Here is a 27,058-nt window from a genome sequence, read left to right on the forward strand (position 1 = left end):
AGGTAGTTTATTTAGTTAATTTAATGATAGTGTAGTATTAGGTTTAATTGTAACTTAGGTTAGGATTTATTTTACAGGTAATTTTGTATTTCTTTTAGCTAGGTAGTTATTAAATAGTTAATAACTATTTAATAACTATTCTAACTAGCTAAAATAAATACAAAGTTACCTGTAAAATAAATTTAAATCCTAAGATAGCAATAATATAATTATTAATTACATTGTAGCTATCTTAGGGTTTATTTTACAGGTAAGTATTTATTTTTAAATAGGAATAATTTATTAAAGTATAGTGTAGTGTTAGGTGTAATTGTAACTTAGGTTAGGATTTATTTCACAGGTACATTTCTCTTTATTTTAGCTAGGTAAGCTATTAAATAGTTAATAACTATTTAATAGTTATTGTACATGGTTAAAATAAATTGAAAGTTACCTGTAAAATAAATATAAATCCTAAGATAGCTAGAATATAATTATTATTTATATTGTAGCTATATTAGGGTTTATTTTAAAGGTAAGTATTTAGTTTTAAATAGGATTCATTTAGTTAATAAGAGTTAATTTATTTAGATTTATTTAATTAATATTTAAGTTAGGGGGGCGTTAGGGTTAGGGTTAGACTTAGGTTTAGGGGTTAATCATTTTATTACAGTGGCGGCGGCGTAGTGGGGGGCAGGATAGGGGTTAATAAATTTATTATAGGTGGCGACGGTGTAGGGGGGGCAGATTAGGGGTTAATAGATTTATTATAGGTGGCGACGGTGTAGGGGGGGCAGATTAGGGGTTAATAAGTTTATTATAGGTTGCGGCGGGTTCAGGGAGCGGCGGTTTAGGGGTTAATACATTTATTATAGTTGCGGTGGGCTCCGGGAGCGGCGGTTTAGGGGTTAATATGTATAGAGTAGCTTGCGGTGGGCTCCGGGAGCGGCGGTTTAGGGGGTAATAACTTTATTTAGTTGCGGCGGTGTAGGGGGGGTCAGATTAGTGGTGTTTAGACTCGGGGTACATGTTAGGGTGTTAGGTGCAGACAGCTCCCATAGAAATCAATGGGATGTCTGTCAGCAGCGAACTTGTACTTTCGCTATGGTCAGACTCCCATTGATTCCTATGGGATCCGCCGCCTCCAGGGGTGGCGGATTGAAAACCAGGTACGCTGGGCCGTAAAAGTGCCGAGCGTACCTGCTAGTTTTATGATAGCTAGCAAAAGTAGTGAGAATGTGCCGTACTTGTGTGCGGAACATCTGGAGTGACGTAAGAATCGATCTGTGTCGGACTGAGTCCGGCGGATCGATGCTTACGTCACAAAATTCTACTTTTGCCGGTCTCGAGCCTTTGATAACTAAGGCGAATCAGCCTCGCCACAAATACGCTGCGGAATTCCAGCGTATTTGAGGTTGACGGCTTGATAACTACCCCCCACTGTCTTCTTATATTTGCCGATTAACTTGCAGCATTGCAACCATTCTGTTAACAAGAAGGTTACCATCTACCTGAATTTTATGAAAGCAGTGTTTTGTATATACCTTTATAATTACAGGATATAATTGCCAAAATACAATTTGTTCAACATTTTCTAGGGTATAGCGCATTTTATTACTATTGCTACTTCCTAAGAAGATTGTATTTCCAAAAAAAGAATTGTCTTTGTAATTAACGATTGTATGTAATTAACAAAATGTATTTGTAAATGTAGATTTGTATTCGTATGTCACAATTTATGTACAATGATAAGGAATCACACACGCGTGCCTTTTTGACAGCAATCATATTCCAGAAGGAGCTGCAATGCAGAACAGTCTTAAAGTATACATATGTAAACCACTTTCAAGATATTAATTATAATAATTAAACTTAATAATTTGGGCATTGCTAAAATGCTCCAATATATTGTATAGTTGATGAGATTGAAAAAATAAAAGTCCATTGAGTTCAACATATCCAAATCTTAATTTGTCTACAATAAAAGTTCCAGTTGATCTTAAAATTAATCCCATTAAAAAGTGACCATTTAACAACAGAAATCATATCCCTGAATTCTGTTCCTAGCCAGAAATGTATCTATGCCATTTTTTAATTTATCTAAGGTATTGGCATTTACTACCTCCTCAAGTAATGAGTTCCACAATTTGATTGCTCTTACAGTAAAAAAAAATAAAGTTTCTGGAGATTAAATTTCCTTTCCTCCAGCCTTAAATTGTTACCTTGTCACAAACAACTTTCTTGGAATAAACAGAGCTTCCACCATCTCTATATATGGGCCTTGGATATATTTATATAAAGTAATCATGTCACCTCTCAAGTTCCTTTTTTTCTAGAGAAAACAGACCCAGTTTGGCTAACCTCTCCTCATTGCTTAAATTCTCCATTCCTCTTATTAGCATTGTGGCACTTCTCTAAACCTGGTGCCCAGAACTGCACTCTAAACTCAAGATGAGGTCTTACTAGGGATATCTATAGTCACAGAATTATGCTTTCCTCCCTTGCATCAATGCCTCTTTTAATACATGCTAGTATCGTATTAGCCTTAGCAGCCACTGCCCTGAATTGTGCGCCCATATTTAGCTTGTTAGCTTGTTATCAATAAGTACTCCCAAGTCCAGTTCCTCATCTGTTTTACTAAATCTAGACCCATTTAAATAATAGGTTTTCTGCTTATTTTTACTTCCATAATGCAGAACCTTACATTTTCCCGTATTAGATCTTATTTTCCATTTACCTGCCCATTCTTCTAATTTTTGTAATGCCCTTTGTAAAGCAATTCCATCCTGAACTGACCTAATGACCTTACAACTTTGTATCATCTTCAAAAATAGAGATGTTGCTATTTAATCCTTGTTTTAAGAAATTATTAAAACATATCAAAAAGATCAGGGCACAGTACTGATCCCTGGGGGACTCCACTGATTAGCTTTCTCCAATTTGAGTATGATCCGTTTACAATTACTTGTTTATCCCTGTCTTATATACAGTTATCTATCCATGAGCTAACATTTTCAGCTATTCCCAGTCACTTCTTTTTTTACATTAATCTCTCATGTGATATTGTATCAAACACTTTTGCAAAATCAAAGTATATCACATCAACTGATTCCCCTTTATTTAAATTTTTACTTTCTTCCTTGTAGAACATTATTAGATTAGTTTGACATGATCTGTTTCTCATAAATCCATGATGATTTAAACTCATAACTGTGTTTACACGAATATACTCATCAATATAATCTTTTATCATTGCTTCAAGTATCTTGATAATGCAATAGAACATGCTTTTTATGCATTATGTACCTTTACTTTGATTTTAGTAACATTTATAATTAAAAATTCCCTTCCATTTCCCTGTGTGCATATCATGTGACAGCCATCTGTAAGACACAGACTCATATACTTTGTGAATTCTTGCAAATTATCAATGGGAGCTAGTGCCTCAGATAGCATGCATATAAAAAAATGCACAATTTGATAATGGATTAAAATTAGAATATTTTTTTTATTGTATGCAGGGTTTGTGAATTTAATGTCTTTTTAAAAAGTGTGTATGAACTTTGGCTGGGTAAATAAGCAAAGTTAAATCTAGAACTGAGCTATGCAGAAGTCAACGCTTCTTATAGACCAATCAAGCAGTCTGTGGGGCCAATTTATTCTGCCCCGAATGCTGCTATATGCAGCTGTTTCCGCGCAAGCCATTAGGCTTGCCAGAAACATAAGTTAAAAAACAGCGGTCTTAACACCGCTGCTCCTTAACTCGTCCGCCACCTCTGAGGCGGAGGATAGCAATACGCCCGATCGTATACGATCAGGTTGATTGACACCTCCTGCTAGCAACCGATTGGCCGCGAATCTGCAGGGGGCAGTATTGCACAAGCATTTCTAGTGAAAGGCTTATGCAATGATAAATGTCGACAGCATATGCTGTTGGCATTTATCGATGTCTGGCGGACATGATTGCTACAGCGGATCTTGTCCACCAAGCACATGATAAATCGGCCCCTTAGTATGCATCAATCTATAGGCACTCAGAGTACTCATGTATCAGAGACAGGTTGTGCACATTCTTGTGAAAATAACTAAACAACACAGGATTTTTTTTATATTAATAGAAGTATATTAAACAGTTTTTTTGCTAGATCACAGTCAAGATATATGTATATAGAAGTGCATGGGATGTAGTGATTAGCCCCACACTTATTTGTAGGGACAGGAAACACACATTTTTTTTATTTCATTAGCTAGAAAGAGCATGCAATTTTAAACAACTTTCTAATTTACTGCTATTATCTAATTTGCTTTATTTTCTTGATATCCTTTGCTGAAAAGCATATCTGCATAGGCTCAGTAGCGGCTGATTAGTGGCTGCACTTAGATGCCTCGTGTGATTGGCTCACCCCTGTGCATTACTATTTATTTAACAAAGGATATCTAAAGAATGAATCAAATTAGATAATAGAAGTATAATGGAATATTGTTTAAAATGTTTTTTTTTCTACCTGATACATAAAATAAACATTTTGGGTTTAGTGTACCTTTAATGGGAAATTAAACTCACAAAATATTTTTTGATTCAGACAGAGAATACAATTTAAAAAGTTTCCAATTCACTTCTATCATCAGATTTGCTTCATTCCCAATGTATTCTTTGTTGAAGAGATACCTAGGTAGGTTTCTGGAGCACCACATGGCAGGAAATAGAGCTGCTATCTAGTGCTCTTGCAAATGAATAACATACTTGCAAAACTGCTGCCATATAGTGCTCTAGACGTGCACACTCCTGAGCTTACATACTTGCTTTTACACAAAAGATACAGAGAGAAGGAAGAAAAGTTGATTATAGAAGTAAATGAGAAAGTTGCTTACAATGATATGCTCTATCTGAATCACACGACAGAAGATTCCTTTAAATATTCTCTTAATAATGTAATTACGATGTTGTCATTTTGTATTTTCCTTGGGAGATGTCAAATATTTCTGAACTACTATTGTCTCACACTGCCCTACACATTTAATTACAAACATCTTTCTTATGGGTTTGGTATATAAACACTTCTGAAGAATGTGTTCTACACTTTATGTAAGTGCCAGAGATGTTTATCTTTTTTATTTGATTTTGCTTTTATTTTTGTGCATCCTCAGATAAAGAGGAGTGTAGGGATTTGATTATACTGTACATTTGGTTATATTTATTAGATTTACATTCATTACTAATAATGTTTCCTTTCATAAAGTTACTTTTGTTAAAGCCATCTAAGCCAGTGATGCACAGTATTCACACACAAATGCACCAAACACATGGTTCATCTTAAAGGAACAGGAGTCAGATAGAGCGTACACTTTTAAACAATTTCATTTACTTATATTGTCAAATTTGCATCCATCTTTTGGTATTATTTGTTGTTGAAGAAGCAGTAATACACTACATGGAACTAGCAGAAAATATTGGATGAGCGAATAGCAAGAGGAATTTAGGTACAGCCACCAATCAGCAGCTAGCTCCCAGCAGTGCATTGATGCTCCTGAGTCTACAGAGGTATGATTTTCAACAAAGGACACAAAACATATTAGATAGAAGTACAATTTAAAGTTGTTTAAAATTCGACTCTCTCTCTCTCTCTGAAAATTGAAAGCTTAAAGAGACATTAAATCTAGATTTTTTTTCAACATTATAAAATAGCATTCTGTACTAATCACAGCAGTATGAAAAGGACTGATGTGTTTTTATTATAAACCTCCAAATTTATCTCTACCCCCCCCCTGCTTTTTTTCTTCTTTTCTTCAGTGTATGCTACAGCCAATAACAAGGTTACTGATCCCACTTACTGTTAAACTTAATGGAGGCACAATCTCTTGCCAACTCAGCCTCTCCGGGGAGACATATTCCACATGCACAAATTATGCTCAAACAGGCACACTCATACACCATCAATTAACTCTTTACTTTTGCAGCAGAGTGCCGGTGATCTGGTCATGAACAAGTATATTCCCCTAAAGATACACAAGCAACTACAATAAATCAAGTTAAAAGTGAAAAAGGAGCCGGGTAGACAGCAAGGTACAGGAGCATGCTGAATAGGCAGGGAAAAGCGGCTGTACTACTCAATGTGAATCCAAAGCTAGAAGCTGTTGAGTTGTGGGGGCTAAGGATTACAGGCGCCAATACAAAAGGTATTATAAAATATGAATCTTTGAATATAATATAGTTAAATAACTAAATTTATTCTAAAATGTCATATTCAGACATAATATAATGTACCTATGCAATCTGATATATGAAGTTTACAGGCACTTTAATTTTAATGTATCCTTAAATTCAGTATTGTTGTGTCTTGTATCCTACTAAGCAAAGTCTATGTGTAAAACTTAAGGGACATTCTAGTGTACAAATTAGACATGTGCACAGGCGAAAAATTTGTTTCGGTCAAATCTTTAAAACCGAATATTCCAAAATATTTTACAAATATTCAGCTGCCATGCTATTTGGTGTTCATTTCGGTTTAAACTAAACAAATATTTGATGTTTGTGAAAAATGTACATTTATTTACATTGAATTAATGTAAATGTTCCTTTGCTACAGGTGAAAAAGTTCACTTGTAGTGTTACATACTTACCTCTAGCATGCTGGAGCCAAGCTAATCCCGACCCTTCTTCACAGGGCAGTGGGGCTAATAATAAGAGGCTTACCACAGCGGATCCCATGGCCTGTGCTAATGGACCTTCACCTTTATTAAATGCCCTGGGATCCACCGCACTAAACTTCCTCTTAGTGCACCTCTGGGCTCTGTCAGGGTTGAGATTAGAGCAGCTTTCAAGCATGCTAGAGGTAAGTACGGTATTTTTAACCCCAAGTCAATTTAAAGGAAACTAATTAATAATGACAAATTTCACCAGTATTTCTTCATTTTCTAAAAATTTTGTGGCACATTCGTTCTGATATTCATTTTGTGAAAATGACACAAATATCTGTGTTTCGTTAACAAATTAGCATTTAAAACAAATGCACATGTCTAGTAAAAATAAAATGCTCTATTCATTTGGAGTATTTGATTTTTAAACAAATTATTTTTACTATATTCTGCAGCCTGAAGGCTCGCACGGAAACAGAGCGATTAAAAGCCATTCGGCCCTTGTTAAATTGGCCCCTAGGACTCAACAAGCAAAAAGTAAATTATGGCATAAAACAAAATATGGTAGAGCCTAGTGTTTTTTTCCCCCAGTAATTTTGTACTTCATATACATATTATGATCAATTCAATATGTATGAAGACCTCCTCACTTTGTTAAACACGTCTATTCTCACATTTCTAAAAAAAATCCTTTGCATGACTCAAGATGGGCAGATATGAAAAAGACAAACATAACATGAGTGACTTATAACTACAATGTCTTGCATAATTATTCACCCCTCAAATGTGTCTACAACATGTAGTGTTACAACCAGGAATTAAAATTGATTTTAAGGGGATTTGTATCAGCATATTTAACGCTTTACGCTTTGCAACACAAAAGTTAAACAAAAATAGACATGTTTGTTGCATAAAAATGGGCCAATACTTGTTAGACCCACCTCTAGCTGCAATTCTAAAGCTCTCCATTCTGGAAATATGATCTAATACGTCTTGTTAGTACTGTGTGGTGCATAAAAAGCTTTTTAAACAAGCAATTTTTTTTGAGAGTTGTTTATATCTCTATGAAGAGTTCTGGATGTGAAGAAGGGACAACAACATTGCAAAATAATGTTAATAAAAGCTCCATGCCATGCCGGCAAGTTTTTGATCATGTTTACAGTTATTTCCATGATGGAAAATGAACCTAACCCTAGACTCAGGTATCAGACAAACACACATTTTTTTTCTAAATTGGTGCTGTATTTGACTCTATACATCTTGTCGTCAGTCCTGACTATATTCCATTTTGGTCATAACAAGCTGTAATGTCTTGATACTTGGCATTTTTAAAGTCCTAAGGATAGCAATAGGGTATCTACTATGGAATATATACGGCTAGATTATGAGTTGTGCGTTAGGGTAAAAAAGCAGCTTTATGAGGTCCTAACGCTGCTTTTTTACGCCCGCTGGTATTATGAGTCTTGCAGGTTTGGGGGCACCGAACACTTGTTTGGCCTTACTGCAAAACGACTTACGTAAATTTTGTAAAGTCTTTTTCTAAGGGACTTCCATAGCGCTGATATTACAAGTCTGTCCTGGGAGGCCAAAAAGTGAGCGGTACACCCTACCCTATCAAGAGTCCTAACGCATTTAAAAGTCAGTAGTTATGAAATTTACACTACAACACTGTAGCATAAAACTCATAACTAAAGTGCTAAAAAGTACACTAACGCCCATAAACTACCCATTAACCCCTAAACCGAGGCCCTCCCGCATCGCAAACACTATAATAAAAATTTTAACCCCTAATCTGCCGCTCCGGACACTGCCGCCACCTACATTACATTTATATTTATGAACCCATAATCTGCTGCCTCCAACATCGCCGACACCTACATTATATCTATTAGCCTCTAATCTGCCTTCCCCAATGTCGCCGACACCTGCATTATATTATTAACCCCTAATCTGCTGCTCCAGACACCGCCGCCACCTACATTATATGTATTAACCCCTAATCTGCCTCCCCCAATGTCGCTGACACCTACATTATATTTATTAACCCCTAATCTGCCTTTCCCAATGTCGCCGGCACCTACATTATATTTATTAACCCCTAATCTGCCGCCCCCAACGTCGCCGCCACTATATTAAAGTTATTAACCCCTAAACCTAAGTCTAACCCTAAACCTAACACCCACTAATTTAAATATAATTTAAGTAAATCTAAATAAATATTCCTATCATTAACTAAATAATTCCTATTTAAAACTAAATACTTACCTATAAAATAAAACATAAGCTAGCTACACTATAACTAATAGTTACATTGTAGCTATCTTAGGGTTTATTTTTATTTTATAGGCAAGTTTGTATTTATTTTAACTAGGTAGAATAGTTATTACATAGTTATTAACTATTTAATAACTACCTAGCTAAAATAAATACAAAAATACCTGTAAAATAAAACCTAACCTAAGTTACAATAACACCTAGCACTACACTATAATTAAATAAATTTACTAAATTAAATACAATTAAATAAATTACATACAATTAGCTAAATTAAATTTAATTAGCTAAAGTACAACCCCCCCCCCCACTAAATTACAGAAAATAATAAACAAATTACAGATATTTAAACTAATTACACCTAATATAATAGCCCTATTAAAATAAAAAAGCCCCCCCCCCAATAAAAAAACCCCTAGCCTAAACTAAACAACCAATAGCCCTTAAAAGGGCCTTTTGCGGGGCATTGCCCCAAAGTAATCAGCTCTTTTACCTGTAAAAAAATACAAACAACACCCCCAAGAGTAAAACCCACCACCCAAACAACCAACCCCCCAAATAAATACTATCTAAAAAGGGCATTTGGATGGGCATTGCCCTTAAAAGGGCAGTTAGCTCTTTTGCTGCCCAAAGTCCATAACCTAAAAATAAAACACACCCAATGCACCCTTAAAAAAAACTAACACTAATCCCTTGATGATCAACTTACCAGGAGACGTCTTCATCCAAGCCGGGCCGAAATCCTCAACAAAGCCAGGAGAAGTCTTCATCCAAGCTGGGTGAAGTGGTCCTCCAGACGGGCAGAAGTCTTCATCCAGACAGCATGTTCTATCTTTATCCATCCAGCGTGGAGCGGGTCCATCTTCAAGACATCCGATGCAGAGCATCCTCTTCTGCCGACAGACTAACAAAGAATGAAGTTACCTTTAAGTGACGTCATCCAAGATGGCGTCCCTTAGATTCTGATTGGCTGATAGAATTCTATCAGCCAATCGGAATTAAGTTAGAAAAAATCCTATTGGCTGATCCAATCATCCAATAGGATTGAGCTCTCATTCTATTGGCGGCAGGTGTCTGCGATGTTGGGGGCGGCAGATTAGGGGTTAATAAGTGTAAGATTAAGGGTGTTTAGACTTGGGGTTCATGTTAGGGTATTAGGTGTAGACATAACTTTTATTTCCCCATAGGAATCAATGGGGATGCATTAAGGAGTTTTATGCTGCTTTTTGGCAGGTGTTAGACATTGATTCCTATGGGGAAATCGTGCATGAGCACGTTACACCAGCTCACCGCTGTTTTAAGCAGCGCTGGTATTGGAGTGTGGTAATGAGCAAAATTTTGCTCAACGCTCACTTCTTGTCTTTTAACGACCAGTTTCTGAAAACTTGTAATACCAGCGCTGCATGTAAGTGAGCGGTGAGGGAAAACTCCTCTAATGCAAAACTCGTAATCTAGGTGATAGTTTGGGTAAAACCTACACTTGTATATGTGGACCTCAAATGTGGATACTTAATGTATTAATAATAAATATAATAAAGTTGAGTGTACAATAACATATATAACAACTGAGTGTGGGCTAGAAGATGGATTTATTCTGAACAATTCTATATCACAGTAAAAAAAATAATAAGGATCCGGATCCTCTACAAATAAAATATATAAAAATTAGAAACTATAATAGTCTATAATGGACCAAGTGGTAAAAGATCTAAAAAATCTGAAAAATCTAAAAACAACGAGGCGAGAAAAATATTAGCCAGCAAAATAACAAAAAAGAAAAAGAAAAAAGAAAAAAATGTCCAAGTGCTGTTTATCCGTTTGAATTCCTAAGGATATAAGAGACAAAGTCAGTGGTGGTAGATTATTATATTCTCCAATGGTAGTGTATATGCATAGGATATAGTTTTTTAAGTGGTGAAAATATTATTCCAAAAGTGGTCGAATAGTGATATTAAAATACCTTATCATGGGTGCGGAGCTAACTAGCAGAGATAGTAGACATGTTTGTCTGTAGCTCTGCTACAAAAGTACAATTTTTAATATTTGCAGCGATATAAAATTTTTAAATAAGCACTATTTGCCTGTCTATAAGATATACCCTTAAATAGTGGTGCCTTGGGGGACATTTACTGTTTTTCACCCCTGCAAAGCGGACCTCACCTAGGAGCTTGTAGATTTCCCTGGAGGAATCCCCCGAATACCCTGACACTGAGGCTCCGGGATCAGTGAGCCAATCTACTCCGCTGGGAACTTGGAGCTCTTCTTGGCAGCGCTGTGCAACAGGTGACTTGGTGGAGATTGATAGCCTGCTATGTCCGACCACAGGTTTCACTGAGTGCACCGGAGCCTAGAGAAGCGGGAGGTACTTTCTCCAGCTTACGGCCTGAGCGCCACTATGGACACAGCAGCAGCACGTCTCAGCTTCAGTCAACTTGGATCGTCACGCTTCAACTTCATGGCAGGGGGACCCCTTGGGCACATTGAGTCTCTTGGAGAGTGATCTGGTTGCCCTTAGTGTTTACGGGAGAGGCCTGTACTTCTGGTACAAGTCACAATCTTGCCCAACTCAGAAAGTGTGCAACACCTCCAGCCTACACGTGCACAAAACCTTTAATAATTCACACTTCCCTTGGCTTCTGAGATTTCATTAAAACAGTTTAGCATGGGAGTGGGATAGCTGTATGGGACTTAAAGGAGGATTCATATAAATAATATTAAAAGAAACTTAAATTCCTAGCCCCTGCCTGTCACTTCAGGGATCTGCAATTAGCTCATCAACTATAGCGTCTGAAGTATATGCCTTTTGTCTGACACTTGTACTCAACAGGTTAAGGGACTTGTAGTAAATCTACTTTCCTGCTAAACTCCTCTTGCCAGTGAACAAAGTGCAAACTCCTCTACATTTATTCTCCAGCAAGTGAAAACCTACTAGCCTCCACACTATATACTTGGCTTATGAACTCTCCTAACTGACACTTGCCAGCGGGTCATATCCACATACCTTCACCCCAGGAGAGGAGGTCTAACCATTTTTGTTACCAGGCTGCTGGCCCCACCATTACATTCCTTTTTTTTACCTGGCTCACATTGAATATTTAATTATGCTGGAGTAGGCCCAACGACCACGGAGTGCTGGGAACACTCTCCCCCTCCAATCTAGTCTGCTATTTCTTGGAATTTGTAACCAGCAGATATTATATTCAACATCATGTCATAACTATCTATTGTTCCAAATGGCGCATTCTCAAAACAAAAAACAGAAACAGACAGACAACCCTAAGAGGACCCTAGCGGATCATTTCAACAGTAAAATTCAGGAGGGATCCGATGAAGATTCCAGGGAATCAATATCCATACTTAAGGGTACCCATAAATCGGATTACCACCCTACGGATTGATCTATGTTCTCACATTCCTCCATTATGGAGTCTATTAAGGCCTTATCGGATAAAATGGACAAACATTACACGTCCTTAAAGCAGAACCTTAAGACTTCTGTTATAGAGCTTAAAAGGGACATATCTTCTTTGGGTAAACGTACAGAAACCCTTGAACGAAAACATGAGGACCTTGCAGTGGATTACGCAAACTTGCTATCTTATACCCAATCCTTATCTGAGATGATAACGGACCTGGAATCTAAATTGGCTGACCTTGAGGACAGGTCATGTCGTAATCACATTATAATTTGGGGAATACCGGAGGACGTGGGTTCTGCTGATCTACCCAATTTCTTGTTAGGCCTATTCAAGGAACTCTTGGGATCCCTGCAAGATCATGATCCCCTTATTGATAGGGCTCATAGAGAAGTTGTTAAGGGCATCATATCTAAACAAAAATCTGAAGGAACCCTATCAGGCAATACAGATCTTCCCTGATCTTTCTCCACACACGCTCGCAAGGAAGCGATCCTTCCAACAGGTCACACAGTCCCTCTGAAAGAATGGTGTCGGTGGGGTTTCCCTGTGAAGGTTCTCTTTCAGCATGAAGACCACTCCTACATCATCTCTACACAAGAGCAGGGTATGAAACTCCTTGAATCTCTGGGCCTGTCTCCTTCTCTGGAACAAAACAGAAAACATGCAGACAGCCCCAGACAACTCAACACTGCAGCTCCAGAATGGCAACCTTTACCTAAAAGGCCTCAACAACAACTCAAGAGGAAGTATAGACCAGAACCTAGAGATGACTTCTGATCCACTAATCTTTGGCCAATTGGTCATTTAAAACAATGGGACCACATGTATCCTTTTGCTATGTAGTGTCTTTTGTTTCATGTTCAATGTTTCTTGTTTTTGCTTCTAACTTTTCCTTTTTCAGAGACTAATAGTTGTACAGGTACTTCCAGGAGTGCTGGTCTAGAAGAGATCACTGATCATAGAACATTTTATGGACTCTGGGGCTGGCCAGCGGGATTCATACCTCTTAAGGAGATGAACTGTAGCACTTTCATAGTCATAAGGTCATATGTCAGGTATTGTTTATGATTTGTTCACCCTTCTACTTACCAGTTTAGATCTGACTCTTTGGCATGCCCCCCTCATGATCCCCATCATTTGTCTATGACATGATATACCACTATGAATATTGACACTGAGGTCAATTACATAACCCTAGCCCCCTGTTTCAAATTTCTCTAGTAGTAACAATTTTCCCTATATGGTGTCCTGACATGGGACTTCTCACAATGGACCATTCTGGCAGATGACTTTACTGCTCCCCATGAGACTAGATCCCCTAATCATTTTGCTGATGTATTTCTATTTTGTCCCATTACCATGAGTTATGTGTGTGAGGACACCACCTCTATATCCTCACACTGCCAGCTTGTACCCTATTATTACTTCCTCTCTGTATCTAAAGTTATGGATCATACTATTTCCATATCTCAAGTTGGCTACTTGAGATCTTGACTTAGGCATCTATATGACATACATCAGTGCGGGTCCCCAGCCACCACATCCTAGGCCTTCCCTTTCTTGTAGGTGGGCATACCCATGCTAGGCTTCAAATAATCACTGCCCTATATGGCAGGCATTGTAATACATTCCAATAATAGGTCCTACAGGCTCCTAACAGACAAGGTGATGCTACATATCCATTCTAGTACACAAATACTACCCTCCCTACTCTCTCAAAGTCAGGTGTCCTGATGGTCTTGAAGGTCAAGAGTACATACAAATAAGCCTCCTTAGGGAAACTGTATCACTTCACACCATGAACCTATTAGGCTAAGTTAATGGAAATGTTTTATTGTTGTTTTGATTACATGTTTTATCTTGATCGTTTTTTGATAATCGTTATTTGCATATGGAAGCCTCTTTTTGGCGCCCTCTTTCATTACTCTCATTCCTTAGTCCTATAAAGTTTAGGTCCCTTCTGCTAAATTCTCCTCCTCACAAGATGTGATCCACAGCAATATAGCCTGGAGACCGGTTGAGCATACAGCCATCTGGTCTTAGGTGGAGGTATTATCCGCCCTTCCCCTAGCCCTGTGGACTATAAATAACTCTGCTTTCTTTTAAAAACTTAACCCCTTCAATCGGCCTATCCCACTCTAAGTCTTACAGACCTTTCACTATTCCACTGAACCCTCAACTGACTCCCTCCCATAAACAGGCTCCATATGATCAGCACTTATGTGAATTATGTACTTGTTATGGTCTATTCTTTATAGCACCTAATTATTTTTCCTTTCTGTATATTGTAACTAGAAGGTTATGTATAATAGCTTGCACACTGGATGGTATCAAGGGTCTTGTTGGATTAGAACTAGAGCCTACAGGTTAGTACATTTGCGACCACATAGCCCTATACACATCACTCAACCATTTCTCATGGGAGTTCGATGAAAATTCATTCCTGTACTCATGGAACTCACTACTAGTAGTTGACATTGAAGTCTTCTGGTCCCTTTGTCCCCCTCCAACTGTCCACTTGGATTCTCATATGTAAGTTTCCTAGGTGCATGGTCAGGTCCACTCAATCTAGGACCTGTCCTGTGACGCATCGTATTCATAACTCTCCTCACATCTTAGAAATTCATTGGTCCTGATAGTCCCCCCCACAGTCCTTACCTTGCACTAGTTTTACAAATTCCACACATACTAGGGGACGGTGTCCACCCCCTTCGGGACAGCACCACCATTCTCTTATTACTAACACCCCTAAGGTATTATCATTAGATCTTCAAAAAGCCTTAAACATTATAGGTGTTGGCTCCTCCTGAAGCTGTTGTAGACTCCTTTCTCTCACCCCTCCCCCCACCCCCACATATCACTTGTTTTTGTACTATTAAGCAGCTTTCGTCTGCTGAGTATTCTATTTAGCATTACATTACTATTTCCATTGCTCTATTTATCCCGCTAACGAACAAGTGTTTTGATATAGGGGTACCCCCATACTAGATCACTAACCCTCTCATCCCTGCATCCCCCTCCTCTTAACCCCTCTCTGAAAAACCGTCCCCTTTCTCCTCCCGCTGTTTTTTCTTCCTTCTTCTTCCCTCCCCATTTTGAGATGTCCAACCTTTGGTTCATGACATTGAACGCACAGGGACTCAACTCTCCCAAGAAAGCAAAGCTTACTTTTAAACTTCCTACAAAAAGCCAGAGTGGATGTTGCTTTCCTGCAGGAGACTCATTGGCTCATCTCTCCTGAAACAAAATTAACATTTAAAAAATATCCCAAAGTCATTGAAGCCTCGTCCCAATCCAAAACTCGAGGTGTAGCCAAATTTATTAACGCAAATATCAAATACAAGCCCATCTACACAGAATGTGACCCTCAGGCTAGGTTTATCATTCTGATCTGCAGACTGAACAGAGCCCTCATGACCCCAAATTCACATCAAATTAGATTCCTTAGGTCACTTCTCCGATCAATGTTGGCTGTGAAGCAGGGGGAACTGATTTTGGGAGGTGACTTTAACTTACTCTGGGACCCCTTATAAGATAGATTGGGCCCAGGGGTCACCTCCTCGGACAGATCCTCTGATTCCCTATCAGATGCGTTCCGGAAACTGATCTCTCAATATGACTTATAGGATGTCTGGAGGGCTTTTCATCCTAATGACCACGATTTTACCTTCTATTCCTGCACTCACAAATCCCATACCGCATCGATTATTTTTTCACTAGCTCCCGGGCTCTCGATCACATCACCTATACGAGAATAACCTCGATCTTGTGGTCAGACCACGACTCCTTATCACTGTCTCTAGGCCCGCACATCTCTGACTTCACTCCCCCTCCATGGCGCCTTAATGACTGGCTGGTCACAAATCTCATTAACAAGCGAGAACTCCAGGAGACTGTGTTAGAGTATCTCCGTTTCAATGATGATGCGCAAACTTCAGTAGAAATACTGTGGGCATCTATGAAAGCTTATCTCAGGGGATATTTTATTAAAAAAGAATATGGCTCGCAAAAAACAGGGATCTCCCATGTCCACCCTAATCACTCAAGTACGGCTGCTATGCTGTCAACTAAACGTATCTTATTCTACCGACCTGAATGACAAGATTATAGATTTAACTACACAAATAAAAAATTTAGAATTCCAGAAAGTACAGTCCACTCTGGAGAGATTCAAACGGATTTACTATTGCAAGGGCAATAAGGCTACCTACTTGTTGGCTGCAAAATTAAGGCATTGTACAGCCCAATCAAAAATGTCTCTTATCAAGACTTCCACTAATAAGCAAGTGACGTCCCCTAAAGACGTAGGGGATAAATTCAAAACATACTATCACAATTTGTATAATATTGGGTATAATTCAAACAGTACACCTCCCAGGGCAGAGGACATTCGTACATACGTGGACACCCTCAGGCTACCCCAACTAACATCAGAGCAGCATGCGGCTCTTAATTCCCCAATTACCTTAGAAGAGGTACAGAAATCCATTAAACTCCCAAAAGTAGGCAAATCTCCAGGCCCGGACACGTTTACTGGCAGCTTTTACAAAATTAATAGTCCTCTTGTAGCCCTGATCTTACGCAGGATATTTAATGAAGTGATGCTTCATGGTTCCTTCCGTTCAGAGTTTTTGGAGGCTATGATAGTTATGATCTTGAAACCAGGGAAGGACCCAGAGGCTTGCAGTAGCTACCGTCCCATCTCCCTTATCAATCTGGACACAAAATTGTATTCCAAAATTATGACCACCAGTCTCTCCATAATCATAACCTCCCTGATTCATCCCAATCAGGTGGGGTTTATCCCGCATAGAGAGGGTCCTGACGCTACCAGGTGTATTTTGAATGTTCTCTCGACGGACTCGGAAGGGGGTGCCCCATTTCTCGCCCTGTCCTTAGATGCTGAAAAGGCCTTTGACAGGGTGGGATGGGGCTATCTCTGGGAAACCATGAGAGCATTTAAACTCCCCCACCAATTCATAACCGCTGTACAGGCTTTCAAATCCCCCCCAACAGCGAGGGTCAAAGGAGTGGGTTTTCAATCCACCCCTTTTGAAATAACTAATGGCACTAGACATGGCTACCCGCTCTCACTGCTCCTATTCGCTCTTACAATAGAGTCCATAGCACAAGCAACCAGACTGCATCCCGATACCTTGGGCTTTAAACTAGGTAACACACACCATAAAATCATGCTATATGCAGACAACATCACTTTACTGCTAACTTCGCAAGCTACTTCTGTCCCAGCAGTTTTTCGGCTACTTGATCGCTTCAGTTCTTTATCATATTACAAACTTAATCTCTCCAAAACTGAGGCCTTACACATTTACATCCCCCTAGAGATTTGGCTCATCTTCAGCAACAATACAAGTTCATTTGGAACTCTCAAGTCATTAAAATTATTGGGACCTATTTATGTGCAGACCCATCGGTTGCGATATCTAAGAACTTCACGGATAGGTTGTAGGAATTTAAGAAGTTATTGTCCTCTTGGGAATTCAAAGAGATGTCATGGACTGGTAGAATTGCGGCCATTAAAATGTCTTTGTTACCCAAATTGAATTATCTTTTTAGATGTATCCCTCCTAATGTCCCCAGAACAGTTTTAAATAAATTGCAGGGTATGATAGCGGCTTACATTTGGGGAGTAGAAGTCCCAGAACTTCTAGGCAGACTTTGCAAAGGCCTATTCGGAAGGGAGGTCTGGCTCTTCCGAACATCCTTCTCTACTACAATGCAGCCAGGCTCTCACATCTCTTCTGTTGGAACACACAGGAACATATTCCATGCTGGCATGGAATAGAAAATTTGCTCATCCCAAGGGGCCTATGCCTCACTGATCTCCCTTGGATACCAGCACACCACAGGAAAAATCTGGGCATCATGAATCCCATCATACTCCACACCCATCAATTTTGGAATCAGATCCGACATCACATGGAAATTTCAACCCATCCTTCACCCGCTCTCACCCTAGCTGGTGCCCTTGCCTGCCTGCCAGATTTACATCTGGAGGTTTGGTAACAATCCGCCTCTATGTCAGTGACAGAACTTTACGAGCATTCCAGATGGATTTCACACCCTCAGTTGTGTCGGAAACTACAGATTCCCCCTAAGTTGTATTTTGAGGCCTATCATTCTTTGCTGAGATCTTGGGGATTTCCTAAATCTCAAATAAGAGAGCTGACTAAATGGGAACAGAGGAGGCTTCAAGCTCCCAAGATTAAAGGGATTCTGTCATATCATTATAACCTAATTTTGGAACCTATTTGGGCCCAAAAAGTCACCCAATTCCTTTCCTGGGAAAGAGATTTAGTGTTCACAGCCGACACTGATGTCTGGGGACGGGATGTTCACCTTTACTAAAGGACTATTACACTGCTCTACCCTATGGGAGCTTCATTATAAGATTTTGGTTAGATGGCACCTAGTTCCTCATATTTTAAACAAGATTCATGGAACCCATTCACCTCTGTGCTGTGGACATCTGGGCACCACTCCTCATATTTGGTAGTATTGCCCCAAAACACAGCCACTATGGGCAGAATTATCCACAGTTCTTGCTTGGTTGCAGATCAGAATACCTTTCCTCCCTGTTTCCTTCCTACTCCATTTGAACATACCCAAACTAATCAGGCCCCAAAAAGCTCTTACTATCTACATATTCATGGCCACTAAATTGGTGATACCTAGAGTGTGGAAATGTGAAACCCGCCATCATTCTCCAGTGTTGTCTCCATAGCACAATACATCAGACGTATGGAGTTATACCCACATAGGCTCCTGTATAGAGTAGATTTCTATTTCCATACTTGGTCTGCCTGGAACGCAGTGTATCCGGAATGAAAGACTCTCAGTTTCAAGCTTTATTAGTAGACTCTCCCATATAATCTCCATCTCAACACTCCCCCTATCTTTCCTTCCCCCCCCCAATTTTTTTCTCTCTCTCTTTCTTTCCCCTAACCCAATTACCTTATTACGACAACTCACTAGTTACCCCTATGCAACCACATCTTTACACTACTTGTTACTTTTCTTATCACGCGCATCATGCTTGAAAACTCTATAGAGTTTCTCTTAACCCAAGAGGTTTTAACACTTACTATTTGTGCCCACATACAATATATAAATTTAAAAGAGATCCTTACTAACCTACAGAGGTTCTACTTAGCGGTACTACCCTACATCATCTTTTTCTTTCCTTTTGTGGTTTGCTCACAAGTTTATTATACTATGACTAATCCATGCAATGTTAGAAGATGTATTAGTTTACGTGTGCCCCTGTTACTCAGGGCCGAGATGTTTACAACTTTTATTAACATTTTGAGAGTGTCTGCTGCGTACCTTCCCTCTTTGTATATATTCACTTCTCCTACTGTAACCAGACACACTGTTAGTTTGGCACATTGTATTGCCTGCATCCATTATGTAACCTCCTCCAATATGTATCCAGATTTTACCTCAATAAAAACTTTTTTGTTAAAAAAAAAATAAAATACCTTATCACCACTGGATAAAGGGTGTTGAAATGATTCAATGTCCTGTGTGTCAGCCTGTCAACTAATATAGTTGCGTGATCACACAGACATCTGTTCCTAGATCTTGGAGTGAGAGGATCCAAATCCTTATTATTGTTTTTACTGTGATATAGAATTGTTCAGAATAAACCCATTTTCTAACTCGCACTCAGTTGTTATATATGTTATTGTACACTCAACTTTATTATATTTATTATTTAATACATTAAGTATCCACATTTGAGGTCCACTTATACTAGTCAATAGGTATTACCCAAACTATATATTCCATAGTAGATACCCTATTGCTTTCCTTAGTGCTGCCCCCCCCCTTCCTTGTTTTATGTTTCTACATTAACCCTTAGGGAGATTAAGTTTTTTTGGGGGGGAGTCCGAGCCATATTAGGGATATAGTGTGAAACAGAATTTGAAAATAAATTTGTTTGCTCAAATAGGAACTGAGCATATAATAAAAATGAATAGCTGAGAAGTCCTAGGTATTTTAAATTAAATATGTAGAATGATTGTAACCTTCATAAAATGATCTGTGCATTATGCACGCATTTATTAATATATTTACATGTCTTTATGTGTATTTATATATTTTACTTTCTGTATCTCATATGATCACCTTCTTTAAATGTTGAATTTGGGTAGCTCATTTATTTTCTATTTTCTACTTCATGTATTCCTTATTTAGTTGTGACATATTGTGTTCTTTTACAGGGGAATTATTTCTGTATCTGTAATATATTGTGTCAATCTAAACTGTCTTGAAATGAACTTGCTTGACATACATTTAATAATGCTTGAGTCCAGTTTAATGCTTAAAGTTTGACTTATTTTTATTATGTGTCACACACTATAGTGTTCAAAGTAGAGATAACATGGGTGATAGCCTAACCACCATCTAGTATTGCCATAGCAACCTTTGTCTGCCACTCAAGCCTCTTGTATGCACATTGGCATGCTTTCTTTACATCTCATGCTACACTTATTTCTTCTAATGGGGCTTGATGTGGAGATTTCCTGTTCTATTTCCATTATCAAAATATTAATTATACTATAATTTAGATGATTTCCACAGTAATGGCTACCAGTCAGGGATATCGTAGATAGATGATAGAAAGATTATAGATAGAAAGATGATAGATAAACGATAGATAGATAGATAGATAGATAGATAGATAGATAGATAGATAGATAGATAGATAGATTCACCTGCTACACTATTTGGTATTCATTTAGTTTAAAGCAAAAATAATACTGATTTTTAGCTAAATATTTACATTTGTTTTTGTTAAAATTAATGTAAATGTTTTAAACGTTTTACCTGTAGCTACAATATTTAAACTAACATGCACTGGAGAGCACACTAACACAATCTTCTTCTTGCCAGAGCCCCGGCCATGCTAACAGTTTGTGCAGGTCCTGGGAGCCAAGCAGGCCCCCTATTAGCGTAGCTGGAACTCTGGCAAAAAGAGGATTGGGTTAGCGAGCTACCAGAACACATTAGGAGATGTAGTATACCCTAAAAGGTAATTTAAAGGAAACTAATGATTACTGACAAATTTCGTCAATATTTTTTGTTTTCTTAAACTTTTGCTGGTGCATTCATTTGGATATTAGATTTCTTTACAAAAATTAATATCCATTTTTTGTTACAAACGTGCATTCATAACAAAACAAATGCACATCCCTAATAAATATTTAGATAGACTAATATTGCTTAAATAAACCATTAAGTATAATACAAAATATTTTTAGATGAATTTGAATAAGATGGGTAAAAAATAATTCTGATTCTTGATTTATTTTTATGTTTGAAAGATAATACTTTCTATCTACAACTTTAAATGGATTATCCTTTTCAGTTAGACAATAAATATATTTTTAATGTATTATTATTAATATGGATTAGCATTCGTCTTGTCCCTCATACAAATATCCACAGTTATCTCATATACAAGCATATTACAATTACTTGCTATGTTCCTCTTTTTTCCTATTTGTCTCATATCTCCTGTCTTTTTTATTATTATTATTATTATTATTATTATTTGGAGGGAGGGCGAATTGGTGAGTTGTATTATTTTGTTTTCTGTTGATTTTATTATGTTATTTAAAAAAATGCAAGACAATATAATAAGTATGCAGTACACATCTCCTTTTAAAAGTAGGCAGTACACATCTTATATTTAATACCTTAATTGTTGTTTTTTAGATCCAACTTTAATTTTGGCGTATTATGTATTTGATGACTTTTTACATTGGTATACTTTCACTAGACTTTGCAAATTATATTACTTACAACATTATGCTGCAAGTTTTGGCTCTTTACCCTACAATAAAAAATGGTAAATAAAAGGTGCTTCCTGGATTTTGTGAGTTTGATCGAGAACACCTATATTTCTTGGCTTGTGAGAACTTAAACATTAGCTTTAATGAAAGCTTTTTGTGGCTAATTAATAGTTATTACTCAATAATATAAGACAGTTTAATGTTTCAGAATACATTTTCCAAAATATAAGTACATTGAAAATACTAATATAATTTCGCTAAATTATTCTTGTTAAGATCAATACTTTTATTTTATTTATGTACTTACTGATTTACAAATGTATCTTATATAATTAAAAGAATGAACAAATATTGTAATAGCCTAACAAAAATAGTTACCAAAAATATATTATTAAAACAGTTCTATTATGGGTAAAAAACAGGTATATTTTAATTCAGATTGTATCTTAAAATAGCATTTAAAATGTAATGCAGTTAAAATGAACTAATATACTCTGTGCAGTTGAAAGATTATGTTATAAAGCAAAAGAAAAATAAATAGATGCATATAATACATTTTAAAACAACATGATTATATAGGCACCACATGTAACAAATACTTTTTTTATTTTTTTTATTTAAGTCTGAGCATATGGAATTGTTACAGATGGTCAAGGCTGCGCTTGCCAAAAACAAAAACCTTCTGACAAACCCCTCTAGAACTAACAGTCTGTGAACACAATAGTCAATAGAACATTTCAAACAAAAGTCAGATGCTACTGCTGGCCTTCTGCAATCTGAATCTAAGACTTAGGGTAATACCAAACATGGCAGTTGTTTGCATATGCCAACAGGCTACTATGATATTTACAATTAAATAAGCACATATTGCAGATCAGTTCTCATTAATATTTTGTATAATAGTAATTTGCTTTTTTATATATTTGTAATTTCTATAACAGATGACATATCTAAAAGCCAGAAGGGTGTTCACTTTATATTCTTATGCCATATGGAAATCATTTTACATATTTGAATTGGACATAAGTCCTATATAAACTAAATTAGTATTATCAAGTAAATAAATATCAACATGGGAATGATCAAATTTAAAGGGACCTAAAACCCATTTTTTAATTGATTCAGATAACTAACACCGGAGCCATCATATATTTGAGCACATTACTTTTTATGCAATATATTTTAAAAATACTTTTTATTAGGCAGTGCTATTTGTAACTGTACTATTAAATGCATTTTGATGTGCTTTATGCAACTTTTTTGTCTTGTGTAACAGTTAACCAGAGCTTGGAAGTCGCACTAACCCAATGCACGATAAATTCAATTGTACTCTGGGAACACGTTTACTTTCAACTTGCAAAATGCGCGCTACTTCCGGTTGGTGAAAAAAGCCGCAATAAACCCCTTATTGTAATCTAGCCCTTATGATTGTGGTTTTAAAGACAAACCCCCCCAGCAATTTTATATACAGAAAAAATCCCAAAATAAACCCCATACATTTTAGACTAGTATTATAGTCATTGTAAAACAATTTTACATTACACTGTACATATATATATATATATATATATACACACAGTATCTCACAAAAGTGAGTACCCCCTCATATTTTTGTAAATATTTTATTATATCTCTTCATGTGACAACACTGAAGAAATGTCACTTTGCTACAATGTAAAGTAGTGAGTGTATAGCCTGTATAACAGTGAAAATTTGTTGTCCCCTCAAAATAACTCAAAACACAGCCATTAATGTCTAAACCGTTGGCAACAAAAGTGAGTACACACAAACTGGGCCCATTAGCCATTTTCCATCCCTGGTGTCATGTGACTCATTAGTATTACAAGGTCTCAGGTGTTAATGGGGAGCAGGTGTGTTAAATTTGGCGTTAACACTCTCTCATACTGGTCACTGGAAGTTCAGCATGGCACCTCATGGCAAGAACGCTCTGAGAATCTGAAAAAAAGAATTGTTGCAGTACATAAAGATGGCCTAGGCTATAAAAATATTGCCAAGACCCCAAAACTGAGCTGCAGCACGGTGGACAAGACCATACAGCGGTTTCACAAGACAGGTTCCATTTAGAACAGGCCTCACCATGGTCGACAAAAGAAGTTGAGTGCAAATGCCCAGTGTCATATCCAGAGGTTGTCTTTGGGAAATATATGTATGTTGCTGTCAGCATTGCTCCAGAGGTTGAAGTGTTGTCACATGAAAGATATAATAAAATAATTACAAAAATGTGAGGGATGTACTCACTTTTGTGAGATACTGTATATAAAATGATATTTTAACACTAGGCGCTTAATTATTTAAAGATCTCTGGGCTTGCAAGTTTTATCTAAAAACAAGGAGTGTTCCCTGCATTTAGGAATGTGAAGGAGAAAATAATAACTTAATAAATTCTGAAACACATTTAATTAAATTAAAAATATGTAAAATATTGTATTGTTAAATTACATTCAAAATCGTAACAAAAATTGTTCTGAAAAAAAGCTTATTTTAAGAAAAAAAATGTTTGTGTTGAAATTACACAGTAGAAACTATTTAATGCACACAATAGCAATCATAATAAAACTACATGGTAGATACAAATTTTTTTTTGTTCTAAGTAAGGTAATCTGATTTGTATTGGCTGCCGTATTTCAATTTCAAAGTGTGCCCCCTGCTCCCTACTAACTTCACTTTCCAGAGATCTTTTACCTTTCCAGCAAGCTACATTACTTTCTATAGGAGGCATCTTGCAACTCACAGGGACAGCCCACTTATTTAGAGAATTCAATACGGGCAGCACTTTTGAGTGTCAGCAACGTTTTCACATCTCACCCATCAAATATTAGATAATCAAGCTCTGAGTGCCTATTTTAATTTTAATATTGCTGTACCACAGTGCATCCATTATTAACTGATAAAGGCTCTCATCACAACTAAACAAGTGTTTAAAGCACCAATGGAATTGCTTCAATGTCTCATATCTAGCTTAAACTCAAAGTAAATCCTAGAGTTTTACACATGCTAGTATTGACTATTGAAACAAATAAAAGGGAATTTCATTTATGAAGTATAAGATACTTCATGTAGAAAGCTCCTTTATTTGTTTGACTCGATCGCCACTCTTAGCTTCTACAGCAGCCCACGGCTAAAAATTTTTTTGCTAAGAGGTGACGTTTTCACCTCTTGGCCAATAGCCGTGTGGTAAATCCGGCTCCCATGGGCGCCAAGCCAGATTTACCACATGGCTATTGGCTAAGAGGTGAAAATGTCAACTCTTAGCAAAAAAATTTTTTAGCCATGGGCTGCTGTAGGAGCTAAGTGCGGCAATCGATTGAAACAAACAAATGAGCTTTCTATATGAAGTATAGTCAATAAGTATAGTTTCAATAGTCAATCTTAGTATTTGTACAACACTAGGATTGACTTTCACTTTAAGTAAACATTACCAAATGTCTTTTCTTTAACTTTATTTGATAGAGACAATTAAATTTGTTCAGTAGATTTTGATAAGTTTAGAATAAAAATATGTTTTGGCACTCTTGCACTAATTTACCAGTGTAATATAAAAGTGCTTATATTAAAACTTTCAGCAAGTACGTAATTTTAGTTGTTGTTTGATTATTTAAGAAAGCTCAAACCCCTTAAAGGGATTTGAAACCCAATTTTTTTTCTTTCATGATTCAGATAAATTTGTATTTAACATCTTTTATCTAATTTGCTTCCTTCACTTGGTATCCTTGGTTGAATAGCATACTTATGTAGACTCAGTAGCTGGAATCTAGCTGCCGATTGGTGGCTGCACATATATGCCTCTTGTGATTTGCTTACCAATGTGTTCAGCCAGTTCCCAGTAGTGTATTGATACTCATTCAAGAAAGGATGCTAAGAGAAAGAAGCAAAATTGATAACAGCAGTAAATTCGAAAATTGCTTACAAATGTATGCTCTATTTGAATCATGAAAGAAGAAATTTGGTTTTCATTTAAGCCAATCAAACTTAGATCTACTTCATGGCACATTGCCAATTGTAACACATAATGTAGGTCTACGTCCAACCTTAAAGACAGCCCATGCAGTCTCGGGTTGTCAAGTGACAACCGAGATTTACTGTTGATGGGCTGCAAGAAACTGTCTTCATATGGTAATGGAGCACATTAATTGCTATGTTACCATATAAGGGCAGATAGCCTGATCGTTACAGACAGTTAAACTGTCTGTAATGATCATCCATTGTTGCTGGTGGGAGGTGTGGGAGGGAAAGTGGGATGTGGGTGGACATCCCAGCTCAGAGGGGGGAGGGAGGGCGGGATCCTACAGAAAATAGATTTTGAAGGGAAATGGAGAGATTAGACACTACACTACAGATAAAACGTAAATAATAGGGGGTGTCCTATGAAATGCCAGTACCTAAAATAGCTGCCACTAGTGCAGGGGTCAGCAACCTTGGCTCCCAATATGTTTTGGAACTACACTTCTTATAATGCTAAGATATTCTTTAGGCTGTCTGAGCATCATGGAAAATGTATTTCCAAAACATCAGGAGGGTCAAGGTTGCTGACCCCTGCACTAGTGGGAGGGTTGGAGAGCAGTCTGGGAAGTTTCAGGGAGGTGGCAGGGATGAGTAGGGATCCCTACACTACCGAAAGAAATAACAATTAAAGAAAGAAAAAGACCCTAAACTACATACTGGGAAACTCTCTGCCAGTACCTAAGATGATGGTGAGGAGTGTGTGTGTGTGTGTGGGGGGGGGGGGGGGGGGAGAGCTATTTGGGAAGGATCATGGAGGTGGGAGGTATCAAGTTTGATGGCAATCCCTACATTACAATATTATTTCCCTTACCAGTTAACTAATTAACCCTTTGAATGTCAGGAATTTCAGAAGTGTGGTGCACAAATGCAATTAGCAGACTTCTAATTACCAAAAAAGCAATGACG

The sequence above is a fragment of the Bombina bombina genome, chromosome 3 (assembly GCF_027579735.1).
Source record: "Bombina bombina isolate aBomBom1 chromosome 3, aBomBom1.pri, whole genome shotgun sequence".
NCBI classification, from domain to species: Eukaryota; Metazoa; Chordata; class Amphibia; order Anura; family Bombinatoridae; genus Bombina; species Bombina bombina.